Raw genomic sequence first — 14,967 nt, forward strand, 5'->3', positions numbered from 1 at the left:
TCGCGGCGGCCGGGGTGCGCGGAGGCAGAACCGTGCACCACACGCGGCTGTGGACGCCTACGCTACTGTTTTAATTAGTAGTAGAGACTAAGAACTAGCGTATTTGTAACTCAACAGTTGCAGCTCCAAGGAACCCCAACGGCCAACAGCAGATCCCGAAGCGGCTGAATGGATCCTCTTCCGACGAGGCTGTAGCCGTTGCCGAGTTGTCAGGCAGCAGGCAGCATTCCCGGCGGCGAGCCCGACACCGTAGGCCAGCCACTCCCCGGCGAGGCAGCAGAGAGAGGCTGCATCTCCCACGCCCGCATTCGAGGGGGATCGGCTCCACAAGACCCATCGATGCGCCGCCATCGTCGACAGCAAGGAAGCCGCCTCCGGTCCTTCCGATGCGCGCGCGAAAGGGAGAGAGAAAGTCGTGGGGGATGAACAGCGCTCCTCTCCATCTGACGTGAGAGAGAAGAGGAGCGCTACGAAGAAGACGCCGTAGAGGGCAGCGATGCAGGTCGAAGAGGAGGAATGTAGCCGCTAAAAGATGAACAGTACTAGAGGAGAGGTGCTGAAGGGTGATGCGTTGCAGACAGTCTAAGACTGAGCGCAACGGTTGCGCTACGACGCCCTCTCCCCTTGCGTAGGGGGCCTCTACGCGCGCAGCGGCTGACGCTAGAGAGCCCCCTACGCGCTACAGTTGTAGGGATGAGAGCAAGAGTCCCTCAGATCAAGGGGTTCACTATTCACCCCCTACAGCACTGTGCTGTGGGGCCACGAGTAATTGTTAGTAGATAAAAAATTGGTAGTAGATATAGAAAATGATATTTTATAGTTGTAGTGGGGTATAGGGGAAGTATTTAGGGGGAACCGCTGCGGGAGATGAAAACATAGGGGGGAAAATAGGGGGGAAAAGTGATATAGGGGGAAAAATTTAGGGGTAACGGTTGCGGATAGCCTAACAGACCATCCTTAAGGGGAAAAAATGCTATTTTGTCCTTGTAAATGGTCTTCATTTATGGAAGTGGCTCACTGGAAACTTATATAAGTAGCCCCATTTCTTATATAGGACCTGTAAGAAGATCTTAAGAAATCGATAAATAGACGCGAGGCACTTTTAAGGAAACTGCCTCTAGAACTTCTAAGAAACCATCTTTAGGTTGAGGTTTTTTCACAAATTTCATAAAATGGTGAAACTCCGTGCTTGTGAGAAATTTGTCAAAACCATTTGATGGACATATTCCTCAAACATCCTAGCACGTATTCATCCAACCAAAGTGACCCCAAAACCTCAAATTTATGAAATCACCCAACAATAGGTGGAAGATTGTGTGTAAGGCTATCTCCAGCATCTTAGCCATACTGATACCTATATTCAAACTTCACTCTGCGAACAGTATAGTTTACAGTGTAAAACAATGTTTTGGGTGACCATATGAGTCAACTGTTGGGCAAAAACAGTCCAACATAAGTATGAAGTTGATGTTACTTTAAAAAGCGTGAAACTATCTGTCACCAGCCTGATGTGAATATTTCTCTGGTCACTCGACACAGTTTAAGTTAAAGTTATGCAAAAACCATCGGATGGGTGCACAATCACATCGCCATTCTCTTAAACACCTTCTTTGTACAATCTTATATGCTTGGCCGTATAGACAGGTTGTTGTTTCGTACGTTCAAGGGACATCATTTGAAGTATCTTATATGGAACCTTGGTCATCACATTATTACCATTGTCATTCACGAATCACGATGTGAACGTACCTCGGTTTGATAGACACTTTACAGTTCTCCTCTTTCCCATTATCTTCTCCGAAAAGCATACGACCGTCTTTACCCACATCAACCTTCTCATAACGCATATCAAGGATTTTTAGCAATTTCTTTATATGGTACATGTCTTTGAGCATCTTGTGATTTGTTAAAGTGCAGACTGATCAAACCTATACATTCATTATATTGAGTGCACATCCTAAGGATATATTTAGCACATCTCTTATTTCAAACTGAAATATGTAAATAATATTCCCTCTGTTTTAGTTTAAAAATAAATTAGTCACGTTGACAGATAAATTTAAGTACGGAGGTACTCCAATTTATTAAGGCCTTGTTCGTTTCCACCGGATTGATGGGTCGGAACGATTCCTAACCGGATTGCTTCTCTAATTTATATAAACTTTGTTTAGACGGAACGATTCCGAGTGCAATCCGATACAAACGAACATGCCCTAATGTGAAACAGTATCCCGTGTAGTGGTGGAAGTTGACGCGAGGTGGCTAGTCTGGCCTTTGGGGGGCTCGTTTGCAGTGTGTGGGAAGGTGAGCCTCACGGGGGGTCAGTTTCGGCAGGTCGCGCCTGTGGTTGTCGGTTTTGCCTGGGCCTGCTGGCCGGTCGAGGGCGGCGTTGGTGAGCGGTGCGGCGAGCAGGAGGATCTGGAGATTGCGAGTGCGAAGAACAAAGTACGGGTATAGATGTCCAAATGGGCCATCCGGCACGGATCCGGCTCAAACCCGTTTCGGCCCGGTACGAATAGGGCGGCCAGGCACGACCCGTTGATGCTTTAGGCCGGGTCATGCTGGCTCACGTGCCTAGAGACATGCCCAAACCCAGCACGCACAGGGATAAATCGTGTCAGGCCGGCCCGTTCGCCCGGTGGGCCTGAACGTGCCGGACCGACCACTGGCCCGAACCAACAGTAGAGCAATATATAAATACATAAATTTAACAGAATTAATCATATATAATAACATATTATTTACATATATTAAGACACCATAATTTATTTATCAATTCACAAGATAATATCATATTAATACAAATATAAAATGATCACATGAAATAACAGTTGGTTCACAGGATAGTACATAAACACAGATATGAAATTATAATTAGGAACTGTTAGTGGAATGGCCGCCTCATTAAAAATCTTCTTAGGTAAAAACTCACACCTCGTGAGAAAACCCTAAGAAGGAAAAAAGAGTGTAGCCCAGCTCCAAAGTTTATAGGTTCATTACAGTCCATTACAGTGTACAGATCATTAGTTCAATACAACTCATAGGTAGCGAGACTAAGCATTTTCATCATCCCTAGCTGATTGTGTTGCTGGATCATCAAGCCACAGGTTGTCGTGCTCAGCTTCAAGTTCTTGTGTGTCTTCCTCCACACTGTGTTGCAGGTGAGCATCAGCAAGTTCCCAATCTTTGATGCAGGATAATATCTCTACCATATCAGGAGCTAGACGACGTTGACACTCTTCAATCACCCTGCCAGCAAGACTAAAGGTAGACTCAGAGGAAATAGTAGATGCTGGCACTGTCAAGACATCTTTAGCTAGTAGTGAAAGAATAGGATAAGTTAACTTATGCTGATGCCACCAAGAAAGGACATTGAAGTCCTCATCAAACTCAGTGATAGTATCACTGTCTAAGTAGGAAGCTAACTCAGAGGTAGATGCAACAGTACAGATAGCTTGAGGGGTTGAAGAAGAACCTGATCTCCTTCCCAGAGGAGTAGAGAATTCACCATCAAGGTCATCATCACCATAAATGTCATCCCATGCCATTTTTTTCTTACCAGATAGGTGAGATGATGGTTGGTGGGTGCCACGCATGCATGTGTCACCAAATTTGGTCTCATACAACTGAAATACCTTGGTTAGCTTAGTACGAACATCAAATGGAAGCCTAGAGTAATCAGTACCCGTTAAACTAGATAACTTGATAAGGACTTTGTTAAAACCCCTTATTTTAGCTCTAGGATCCAAAATAAATGCAACTGCATATAAAATTAGAATGTCTCTCCAGTACTTCAAGAATTTATCTTTCATAGGAACAACGACACATCTTAGCAATATATCATTCTCAAATGCATTTAGATGTCTAGCTATCCTCAGAATGTGATGCAACATTAAAGTAGTAGTAGGATAGTAGACACCAGACAATGCAACAGTTGATTCATAAAACAATTCTAAGAAAGATAACACTTTTTCAGCAATTGCCCAATGATTATCAGTGAGAAAAGGACTACCATCCTCATTCAAAGGATACTGGGTTTTGATAAAAATATAGAAGGTGGACTTGTGTGGTAACAAGTGTTTAATCATTAAATAGGTAGAGTTCCACCTAACATCCATGTCAACACCAAATTTACGAGGGCGAATAGCCATACTCATACAGTAGCTTTTGTATGTAGCTATACATTGGTTGGATGCATTTAAAAATGTTATAGCAGTTCTGAAGTCATCAAGATATGTTCTGATAGGATCCAAACCAGCTTTAACAATTAGATTAATAACATGACATGAACAACGTTGATGCAAAAACATAGTAGACAATTCATCATCAGATGCATCAGTACCAAGGCTACTATCCGGAACAGGTACACCAAGGTAACCACACAAGAAAGGTCTTAGAAATTTTATGGCAACATTATTTGAGGAAGCATTATCCAAAGTTATAGCAAACACTTTTTCAGTTAAACTGTACTCATCAATAACAGTAGCTACAAGATTAGCAATGTTAACACCATTATGCTTACCATCAATGAGCCGAAGTGCAAGCAATCTTTTTTCTAATTCCCACTTAGAATTAACAAAATGAGCTACTACGCTTAAGTAATCCTCCTTTGCCTTGCCAGACCAAATATCAGAAGTAAGACAAACAGAACCAACATCATTTTTAAAAATTCTAATTAAGTTCACCATATGTTCATTATAAAATTTAAACATGTCCCTAGCAGTGGTCTATCTAGAAACATGCACAAATCTAGGGTTATGAGAATGATTGATATAACATTGAAAAGCAGGAGTAGAACCATGCCATAAAGGAAGGTTGAAAGGGAAATGTGCCCTTGGGCCATTTCTAAGTATTTTGGTGATTGAGTGCCAACACAAGAGCTTAAATGTTGTTCTATGCCCATGGATGAACAAAGTGCAAATCAAGAGCAAAGGTATGATTCTAAGTCTTAATACATTGGTTTTGTGTACTAATATACCTGTCTAAGTATCAGAAACAGAAAGAAGAAGAAAAGAGAAGAGTTGGCTGTGTACAGCCAAGAGGCTGTTTCGGTCCTGGGCACCGGACTGTCCGGTGGTGCACCGGACAGTGTCCGGTGCGCCAGGCCGACTCGGCGCGAAGTGGCCGCTCTCGGGAATTCACCGACGACGTACGGCTAAAATTCACCGGACTGTCCGGTGTGCACCGGACTGTCCGGTGAGCCAACGGTCGGCCGGGCCAACGGTCGGCCGCGGAATCTGCGCGCGACACGTGGCCGGGCCAACGGTCGGAAGGGGGCACCGGACTGTCCGGTGTGCACCGGACATGTCTGGTGCGCCAACGGCTCCCAGATCTGCAACGGTCGGCTGCGCCATTTTAGGAAGGAGATCGGGCACCGGACTGTCCGGTGCCCCCGATGACAGAAGGCAAGAATAGCCTTCCAGATTTGCTCTCAACGGCTCCTAGCTGCCTTGGGGCTATAAAAGGGACCCCTAGGCGCATGGAGGACAACACCAAGCAACCTTAGAGCATTCTTGATCATCCACACTCAGTCTTTGCGCATTTGTTTGTCATTCTCAGTGATTCGAGCTCCGTTCTAGTGAGAACTTTGAGATAGTCCTTTGAGCTCGATTCTTGGCCGTGTGTGTGCGCATTTTGCTGTAGATTTGTGTGTGTTGCTTCCCTCCCTTACTCCGTATTTCTTTGTGAATCTCAAGTGTAAGGGCGAGAGACTCCAAGTTGTGGAGATTCCTCGCAAACGGGATATTGAAAGGCAAAGCAAAACACCGTGGTATTCAAGTTGGTCTTTGGACCGCTTGAGAGGGGTTGATTGCAACCCTCGTCCGTTGGGACGCCACAACGTGGAGTAGGCAAGCGTTGGTCTTGGCCGAACCACGGGATAACCACTGTGTCATCTCTGTGTTTGATCTCTTGTGGTATTGTGTTTTGTTGAGACTCCTCTCTAGCCACTTGGCGATTATTGTGCTAACACTTAACAAGTTTTTGTGGCTATAAGTTTAAGTTTCACAGGATCACCTATTCACCCCCCCTCTAGGTGCTCTCAATTGGTATCGGAGTCGTTCTCTTCACAAAGGGGCTAACCGCCCGGAGAGATGGATCCTAAGGGCAAGGGGATGGTGATCAACGACAAGGAGAAGGAGACCTTCGTCAACGAGCCCAATGATGACAGGCCCACCGACTCAGGCTCGGGCCACAAAAGAAAAGACGGGAGGAAGAAGAAGACAAGGCGCATCAAGGAAATTGTCTACTACGACAGCGACGAATCTTCCTCCTCCCAAAAGGACGACGACAACTACGATAGACAAAAGACGGTTAACTCAAACTTTTCTTTCGATTATTCGCGCATCCCGCATAGTTCAAATGCTCAATTGCTCCCCATTCCACTTGGCAAGCCCCCTCACTTTGATGGAGAGGATTACGGATTTTGGAGTCACAAAATGCGTACTCACCTGTTTTCTCTCCATCCAAGCATTTGGGAGATTGTGGAAAGTGGAATGAAATTTGATAGCTCGGATAGCCCTGTGTTTATTAATGAACAGATTCATAAAAATGCACAAGTTACTACTGTGTTGCTAGCCTCTTTGTGCAGGGACGAGTATCACAAGGTGAGCGGCTTGGACAATGCCAAGCAGATCTGGGACACCCTCAAGATCTCTCATGAGGGAAACGACATCACCTTGCTCACCAAAATGGAGTTGGTGGAGGGCGAGCTTGGACGGTTCACAATGATAAGGGGGGAGGAGCCGACACAAACATACAACCGGCTCAAGACCCTTATCAACAAAATAAGGAGCTACGGGAGCACGCGATGGACGGACCACGACGTCGTCCGCCTAATGCTAAGGTCATTTACCGTTCTTGATCCTCATTTGGTGAACAATATACGTGAAAATCCCTCTTCCCCAACGAGCGTCACACTTGCCTCATGGCAAGGGAAAAGAAAGTAAGCACTCCTAATACTAGTACTTATGCTTCTTCAAGTGAGGATGAGTCTAGTGATGATGATGATATAGATTACTCATGCTTATTCAAGGGATTAGATAGAACTAAGGTAGACAAAATTAATGAATTGATTGATGCCTTGAATGATAGGAATATACTTTTAGAAAAGCAAGAGGATTTGTTGTATGAAGAACATGATAAATTTGTAGAAGCTAAGAAATCTCTTGCTCTAGAAATTAAGAGAAATGAAATGCTCTCTAGTGAATTATCTTCTTGTCATGAAACTATTGCTAAGTTAAAAGGTTGTAATGATGATTTAAATGCTAAACTAGAAGTAGCTAGTAAATCTAATTCTTGTGTAGAAATTGTTGAAACTTGTAATAGGTGTAAAGACTTTGACATTGATGCTTGTAGTGATCATTTAGCTTCAATTTCCAAATTAAATGATGAATTAGCTAGTCTTAATGCCCAACTTAAGACTAGCAAGAATGAATTTGACAAACTAAAATTTGCAAGGGATGCCTACACAATTGGTAGACACCCCTCAATTAAGGATGGACTTGGCTACAAGAGGGAAGCCAAGAACTTGACAAGCCATAAGGCTCCCATCTCCGCCAAGGAGAAAGGGAAGGCCCCTATGGCTAGTAATGTGCAAAAGAACCATGCCTTTATGTACTATGATAGAAGACAACCTAGAAATGATTATAGGAGTTATAATGCCTTTGATTCTCATGCAATGTTTACTTCTAGTTCTTCTCATGTGCATGATATAAATGTTGGTAGGAGAAATGTTATTCATAATATGCCTAGGAAAAATGTTGCTAATGTTCCTAGGAAAGTTAATGAACCTTCTACAATATATCATGCTTTAAATGCTTCTTTTGCTATTTGTAGAAAGAATAAGAAGATAGTTGCTAGAAAATTAGGGGCAAGATGCAAGGGAGACAAAACTTGCATTTGGGTCCCTAAGGATATTTGTGCTAACCTTGCAGGACCCAACATGAGTTGGGTACCTAAGACCCAAGCCTAAATTTGCCTTGCAGGTTTATGCATCCGGGGGTTCAAGCTGGATTATTGACAGCGGATGCACAAACCATATGACGGGGGAGAAGAAGATGTTCACCTCCTACGTCAAAAACAAAGATTCCCAAGATTCAATAATATTCGGTGATGGGAATCAAGGCAAGGTAAAAGGGCTAGGTAAAATTCCAATTTCCAATGAGCATTCTATCTCTAATGTGTTTCTAGTGGAGAGTCTTGGATATAATTTACTATCTGTTAGTCAATTATGCAATATGGGATATAACTGCTTATTTACAAATGTAGATGTGTCTGTCTTTAGAAGATGTGATGGTTCACTAGCTTTTAAGGGTGTACTAGACGGCAAGCTTTACTTAGTTGATTTTGCAAAAGAAGAGGCCGGTCTAGATGCATGCTTAATGGCTAAGACTTGCATGGGCTGGCTGTGGCATCGCCGCTTAGCACATGTGGGGATGAAGAACCTCCACAAGCTTCTAAAGGGAGAACACGTGATAGGTCTAACCAATGTTCATTTCGAAAAAGATAGACCTTGTGCAGCTTGTCAAGCAGGGAAACAGGTGGGAGGCTCTCATCACACCAAAAATGTGATGACAACATCAAGACCCCTGGAGCTGCTACATATGGACCTCTTCGGACCCGTCGCCTATCTGAGCATAGGAGGAAGTAAGTATGGTCTAGTTATCGTTGATGACTTTTCCCGCTTCACTTGGGTGTTCTTTTTGCAGGATAAGTCTGAAACCTAAGGGACCCTCAAGCGCTTCCTCAGGAGAGCTCAAAATGAGTTTGAGCTCAAGGTGAAGAAGATAAGGAGCGACAATGAGTCCGAGTTCAAGAACCTTCAAGTGGAGGAGTTCCTTGAGGAGGAAGGGATCAAGCACGAGTTCTCCGCTCCCTACACACCACAGCAAAATGGTGTGGTAGAGAGGAAGAACAGGACGCTAATCGATATGGCGAGGACGATGCTTGGAGAATTCAAGACCCCCGAGTGCTTTTGGTCGGAAGCCGTGAACACGGCTTGCCACGCCATCAACAGGGTCTACCTTCACCGTCTTCTCAAGAAGACGTCATATGAGCTGCTAACCGGTAACAAACCCAATGTATCTTACTTTCGTGTATTTGGGAGCAGGTGCTACATTCTAGTGAAGAAGGGTAAAAATTCTAAATTTGCTCCCAAAGCTGTAGAAGGGTTTTTGTTAGGTTATGACTCAAATACAAAGGCGTATAGAGTCTTCAACAAATCATCGGGTTTGGTTGAAGTCTCTAGCGACGTTGTATTTGATGAGACTAATGGCTCTCCAAGAGAGCAAGTTGTTGATTGTGATGATGTAGATGAAGAAGATGTTCCGACAACCGCTATACGAACCATGGCGATTGGAGAAGTGCGGCCACAGGAACAAGATGAACGAGATCAACCTTCTTCCTCAACAATGGTGCATTCCCCAACTCAAAACGATGAACAGGTTCATCAAGAGGAGTGTGATCAAGGGGGAGCACAAGATGATCATGTGATGGAGGAAGAAGCACAACCGGCACCTCCAACCCAAGTTCGAGCAATGATTCAAAGGGATCATCTCGTCGACCAAATTCTGGGTGATATTAGCAAGGGAGTAACTACTCGATCTCGATTAGTTAATTTTTGTGAGCATTACTCCTTTGTCTCTTCTATTGAGCCTTTCAGGGTAGAAGAGGCCTTGCTAGATCCGGACTGGGTGTTAGCCATGCAGGAGGAGCTCAACAACTTCAAGAGAAATGAAGTTTGGACTCTGGTGCCTCGTCCCAAGCAAAACGTTGTGGGAACCAAGTGGGTGTTCCGCAACAAACAGGACGAGCACGGAGTGGTGACGAGGAACAAGGCTCGACTTGTGGCAAAAGGTTATGCCCAAGTCGCAGGTTTGGACTTTGAGGAGACGTTTGCTCCTGTGGCTAGACTAGAATCAATTCGTATCTTGCTAGCATATGCCGCTCACCATTCTTTCAGGTTGTTCCAAATGGATGTGAAGAGCGCTTTCCTCAATGGGCCAATCAAGGAGGAGGTGTACGTGGAGCAACCCCCTGGCTTCGAGGATGAACGGTACCCCGACCACGTGTGTAAGCTCTCTAAGGCGCTCTATGGACTTAAGCAAGCCCCAAGAGCATGGTATGAATGCCTTAGAGACTTTCTAATTGTTAATGCTTTCAAGGTTGGGAAAGCCGATCCAACTCTCTTTACTAAGACATGTGATGGTGATTTGTTTGTGTGCCAAATTTATGTCGATGACATAATATTTGGCTCTACTAACCAAAAGTCTTGTGAAGAGTTTAGCAGGGTGATGACGCAGAAATTCGAGATGTCGATGATGGGCGAGTTGAACTACTTCCTTGGGTTTCAAGTGAAGCAACTCAAGGACGGCACCTTCATCTCCCAAACAAAGTACACGCAAGACTTGCTGAAGCGGTTTGGGATGAAGGACGCCAAGCCCGCAAAGACTCCGATGGGGACCGACGGACACACCGACCTCAACAAAGGAGGTAAGTCCGTTGATCAAAAAGCATACCGGTCAATGATAGGGTCTTTACTTTATTTATGTGCTAGTAGACCGGATATTATGCTTAGCGTATGCATGTGTGCTAGATTTCAATCCGATCCTAAAGAGTGTCACTTAGTGGCGGTGAAGCGAATTCTTAGATATTTGGTTGCTACGCCTTGCTTCGGGCTCTGGTATCCAAAGGGGTCTACCTTTGACTTGGTTGGATACTCAGATTCCGACTATGCTGGATGTAAGGTCGATAGGAAAAGTACATCAGGGACGTGCCAATTCTTAGGAAGGTCCCTGGTGTCGTGGAACTCTAAGAAACAAACCTCCGTTGCCCTATCCACCGTTGAGGCCGAGTACGTTGCCGCAGGACAGTGTTGCGCGCAACTACTTTGGATGAGGCAAACCCTCAGGGACTTTGGCTACAATCTGAGCAAAGTCCCACTCCTATGTGACAATGAGAGTGCTATCCGCATGGCGGAAAATCCTGTTGAACACAGCCGCACAAAGCACATTGACATCCGGCATCACTTTTTGAGAGACCACCAGCAAAAGGGGGATATCGAAGTGTTTCATGTTAGCACCGAGAACCAGCTAGCCGATATCTTTACCAAGCCTCTAGATGAGAAGACCTTTTGCAGGCTGCGTAGTGAGCTCAATATCTTAGATTCGCGGAACTTGGATTGAAATGTAGCATACATGTGTTTATGCTTTTGATCATGTTCATTCTGCATTTTGTTGCTTATTGTGGTGCTCAAGTTGTACAAACACTCCCTGGACCTCACAAGTCCTGTTTGCAAGTGATGCTCATATTTAGGGGGAGCTGTGCTACAACTTGACCCTTTGAGACTAACCATGTACTTGAGTTTGGTTGTTTTAGTCTCCAAGGAGAATGAAAAGGAAAAAGGTGGACTTGGACCATGCAAGACTTCCACTGCACTCCGATGAAAAGAGTAACTCTTCCAAGTTCATCTTTATACTCTTATTGCCTATTTGCTCTTAGTTGGAGATTTTGGTGAGGCAATGGGGTTAAAGGGCCAAGATTGATCCTGTTTTGGTGCTTGATGCCAAAGGGGGAGAAAATAAAGGCCAAAGCAATAAATGGATCAGCTACCACTTGAGAAACTTTGAATCAGCTACCACTTGAGAAACTTTGAAAATAGTAGGATAGAGCTTTTGGTTTGTCAAAACTCTTGCATTGTCTCTTTTGTCAAAAGTTGGCCTCTTGTGGGGAGAAGTGTTGATTATGGGAAAAAGGGGGAGTTTTTGGAATCTTGAATCAATTTTCTTTGGAAAACCTCTCGTTATGTCTCTACAAGTGGATTTGACTTAGAGATAGGATTTTGAGTTTGATTTGCAAAAACAAACCAAGTGGTGGCAAAGAATGATCCATATATGCCAAATTGAATCAAAATAAACTTGAGTTTTTATTTGAAGTGATATTGCACTTGTTCTAGTTGCTTTATGTTGTGTTGGCATAAATCACCAAAAAGGGGGAGATTGAAAGGGAAATGTGCCCTTGGGCCATTTCTAAGTATTTTGGTGATTGAGTGCCAACACAAGAGCTTAAATGTTGTTCTATGCCCATGGATGAACAAAGTGCAAATCAAGAGCAAAGGTATGATTCTAAGTCTTAGTACATTGGTTTTGTTACTAATATACTTGTCTAAGTATCAGAAACAGAAAGAAGAAGAAAAGAGAAGAGTTGGCTGTGTACAGCCAAGAGGCTGTTTCGGTCCTGGGCACCGGACTGTCCGGTGGTGCACCGGACAGTGTCCGGTGCGCCAGGCTGACTCGGCGCGAAGTGGCCGCTCTCGGGAATTCGCCGACGACGTACGACTAAAATTCACCGGACTGTCCGGTGTGCACCGGAGTGTCCGGTGAGCCAACGGTCGGCCGGGCCAACGGTCGGCCGCGGAATCTGCGCGCGACACGTGGCCGGGCCAACGGTCGGAAGGGGGCACCGGACTGTCCGGTGTGCACCAGACATGTCCGGTGCGCCAACGGCTCCCAGATCTGCAACGGTCGGCTGCGCCATTTTAGGAAGGAGATCGGGCACCGGACAGTGTCCGGTGTGCACCGGACTGTCCGGTGCCCCCGATGACAGAAGGCAAGAATAGCCTTCCAGATTTGCTCTCAACGGCTCCTAGCTGCCTTGGGGCTATAAAAGGGACCCCTAGGCGCATGGAGGACAACACCAAGCAACCTTAGAGCATTCTTGATCATCCACACTCAGTCTTTGCGCATTTGTTTGTCATTCTCAGTGATTCGAGCTCCGTTCTAGTGAGAACTTTGAGATAGTCCTTTGAGCTCGATTCTTGGCCGTGTGTGTGCGCATTTTGCTGTGGATTTGTGTGTGTTGCTTCCCTCCCTTACTCCGTATTTCTTTGTGAATCTCAAGTGTAAGGGCGAGAGACTCCAAGTTGTGGAGATTCCTCGCAAACGGGATATTGAAAGGCAAAGCAAAACACCGTGGTATTCAAGTTGGTCTTTGGACCGCTTGAGAGGGGTTGATTGCAACCCTCGTCCGTTGGGACGCCACAACGTGGAGTAGGCAAGCGTTGGTCTTGGCCGAACCACGGGATAACCACTGTGTCATCTCTGTGTTTGATCTCTTGTGGTATTGTGTTTTGTTGAGACTCCTCTCTAGCCACTTGGCGATTATTGTGCTAACACTTAACAAGTTTTTGTGGCTATAAGTTTAAGTTTCACAGGATCACCTATTCACCCCCCCCTCTAGGTGCTCTCAAAGGTCATCCCTAGCAATCAAACGACACAGTTCAGTCCTAGCAATAGAAGCAGAGTACTCCCAACGTTGCAAAGTACCATCAGTATTGTACTTAAGCACAGATTGGACTTGCCCAGAGCGTTCATGTGCTTTCTTAGCAGGGCAATTATGACGAAGCAAATGACCAGTACCAGAAGTAGATCGAGCAGTAAGTGTTTGCTTACAGTGCTTGCAACGAGCAGCATACTTGACTTTCATACCATTCACAATCTTAGTCAATTCATCAAAGTCATTCCAGCACTTGGACCTTTTCTTCATGTTGCTACCACTAGCATCAGCAGCCTGATCAGGATTAGGGACTGCTGCTGACGGGCTAGTGGATCCGGTGTCAGTGCCAATTTGAGAGCCGACAACAATATCAACCTCAATAGGATCTCCATGGGTGTCACCTGTTGGGGACTTGTTCTCAAATGCTATGAGTTAAGAACAAGGCAACACAGAAAATGTTAAACGATAAAGTCCTTCGTCCTTTGAAGCATTATTTCCCTTGGGATATAATGATCTCCGGACGAAGGTCATGAAGGACGAACCTTCATCATCACAGTATACAAAAGACGAAGCATATGAAACATAAAAGATAACATGAATATTCATATAATATTATTCATTTAACTTTGTTATATTATCATAGAGAAATAGAAACAATATTGTATTTTAAGTGTACCTTCGGCTTGGAAGGAGATGAAAGTACAAGTGTGACGCAAAAAGCGAATGCCAAGTCAGCGTGAACAGTAGGGGGGTACTGTTCACCTATTTATAGGCACGGGATACAACCCATACAAAATTACATACATGCCCTTTACATTTGGTGATAATTCCATAGCAATCTATCGAGGTCTAAATGGCCTTTTCATCTTTAAGTCGGTTCCCTTTTCTGCGAACATGCCGAAGCTTTCCTGCTTCACAGCTTCGGCACTGCCAACCTTCGTATCTTTTGAGGTTCTCCCTCTTTGATATAAGTCCGAAGGTACCTGTTCACACATTACACTCTAGAAACACTGTTAAATCATGTTTTTGAGGACCTTCGGAAGCCGAAGGCCCCCAACAGTAGCCCCTCGCAATATTAATTTGTTTGAAATAATAAATTCAGATTGCGATATGAACGAAGGCTTTATGCCGAAGGTCCGAAAAAACACCTTCCCTTTGCTAGAATAGCAACATTCAATGACAAGTGGGGTCTTTCAACTTTCAACGCATCAAGCGTATAAATACGGCCATACCGCAAACTTATTTTGCACGCTTTCTGGCCAACCACTCCTGCTCACTCATTTTTTAGCTCTTGTGCACTGTGATCTGCTAAGTTTTTAGCTTTGAAGCTTCGGCTTTTAAAAACAGTTTTTTAGTGTTTCCGAAGATGTCTGAAGCTGCTAAGAAGGCTGCTGCTGAGATGAAGCTGAGTCTTGATGAAGAGAAGAACTTAGGGTTTCTTATAGCAATGTCGAAGACCAACACAGAAAAGATCACCAGGGAAATTCTGGAAGGGCTGTCTGAAGATACTGGTGACAGTGAAAGTTATGATGTGGACAGCGGTGGCGAAGACTCCGAAGATCGCCCCTGGCGACCAAGCCATTCAGTTTATGGTAAATCAACTATCAAAGAGAATCATCTTGTTAATATGAGAGGAAGGTATTTCCGGGATCTGTCCATTGTGAGGGCGGACGAAGGGGAAAAAACTTGTCCACA

The sequence above is a fragment of the Zea mays genome, chromosome 2 (genome assembly GCF_902167145.1).
Source record: "Zea mays cultivar B73 chromosome 2, Zm-B73-REFERENCE-NAM-5.0, whole genome shotgun sequence".
NCBI lineage: Eukaryota > Viridiplantae > Streptophyta > Magnoliopsida > Poales > Poaceae > Zea > Zea mays.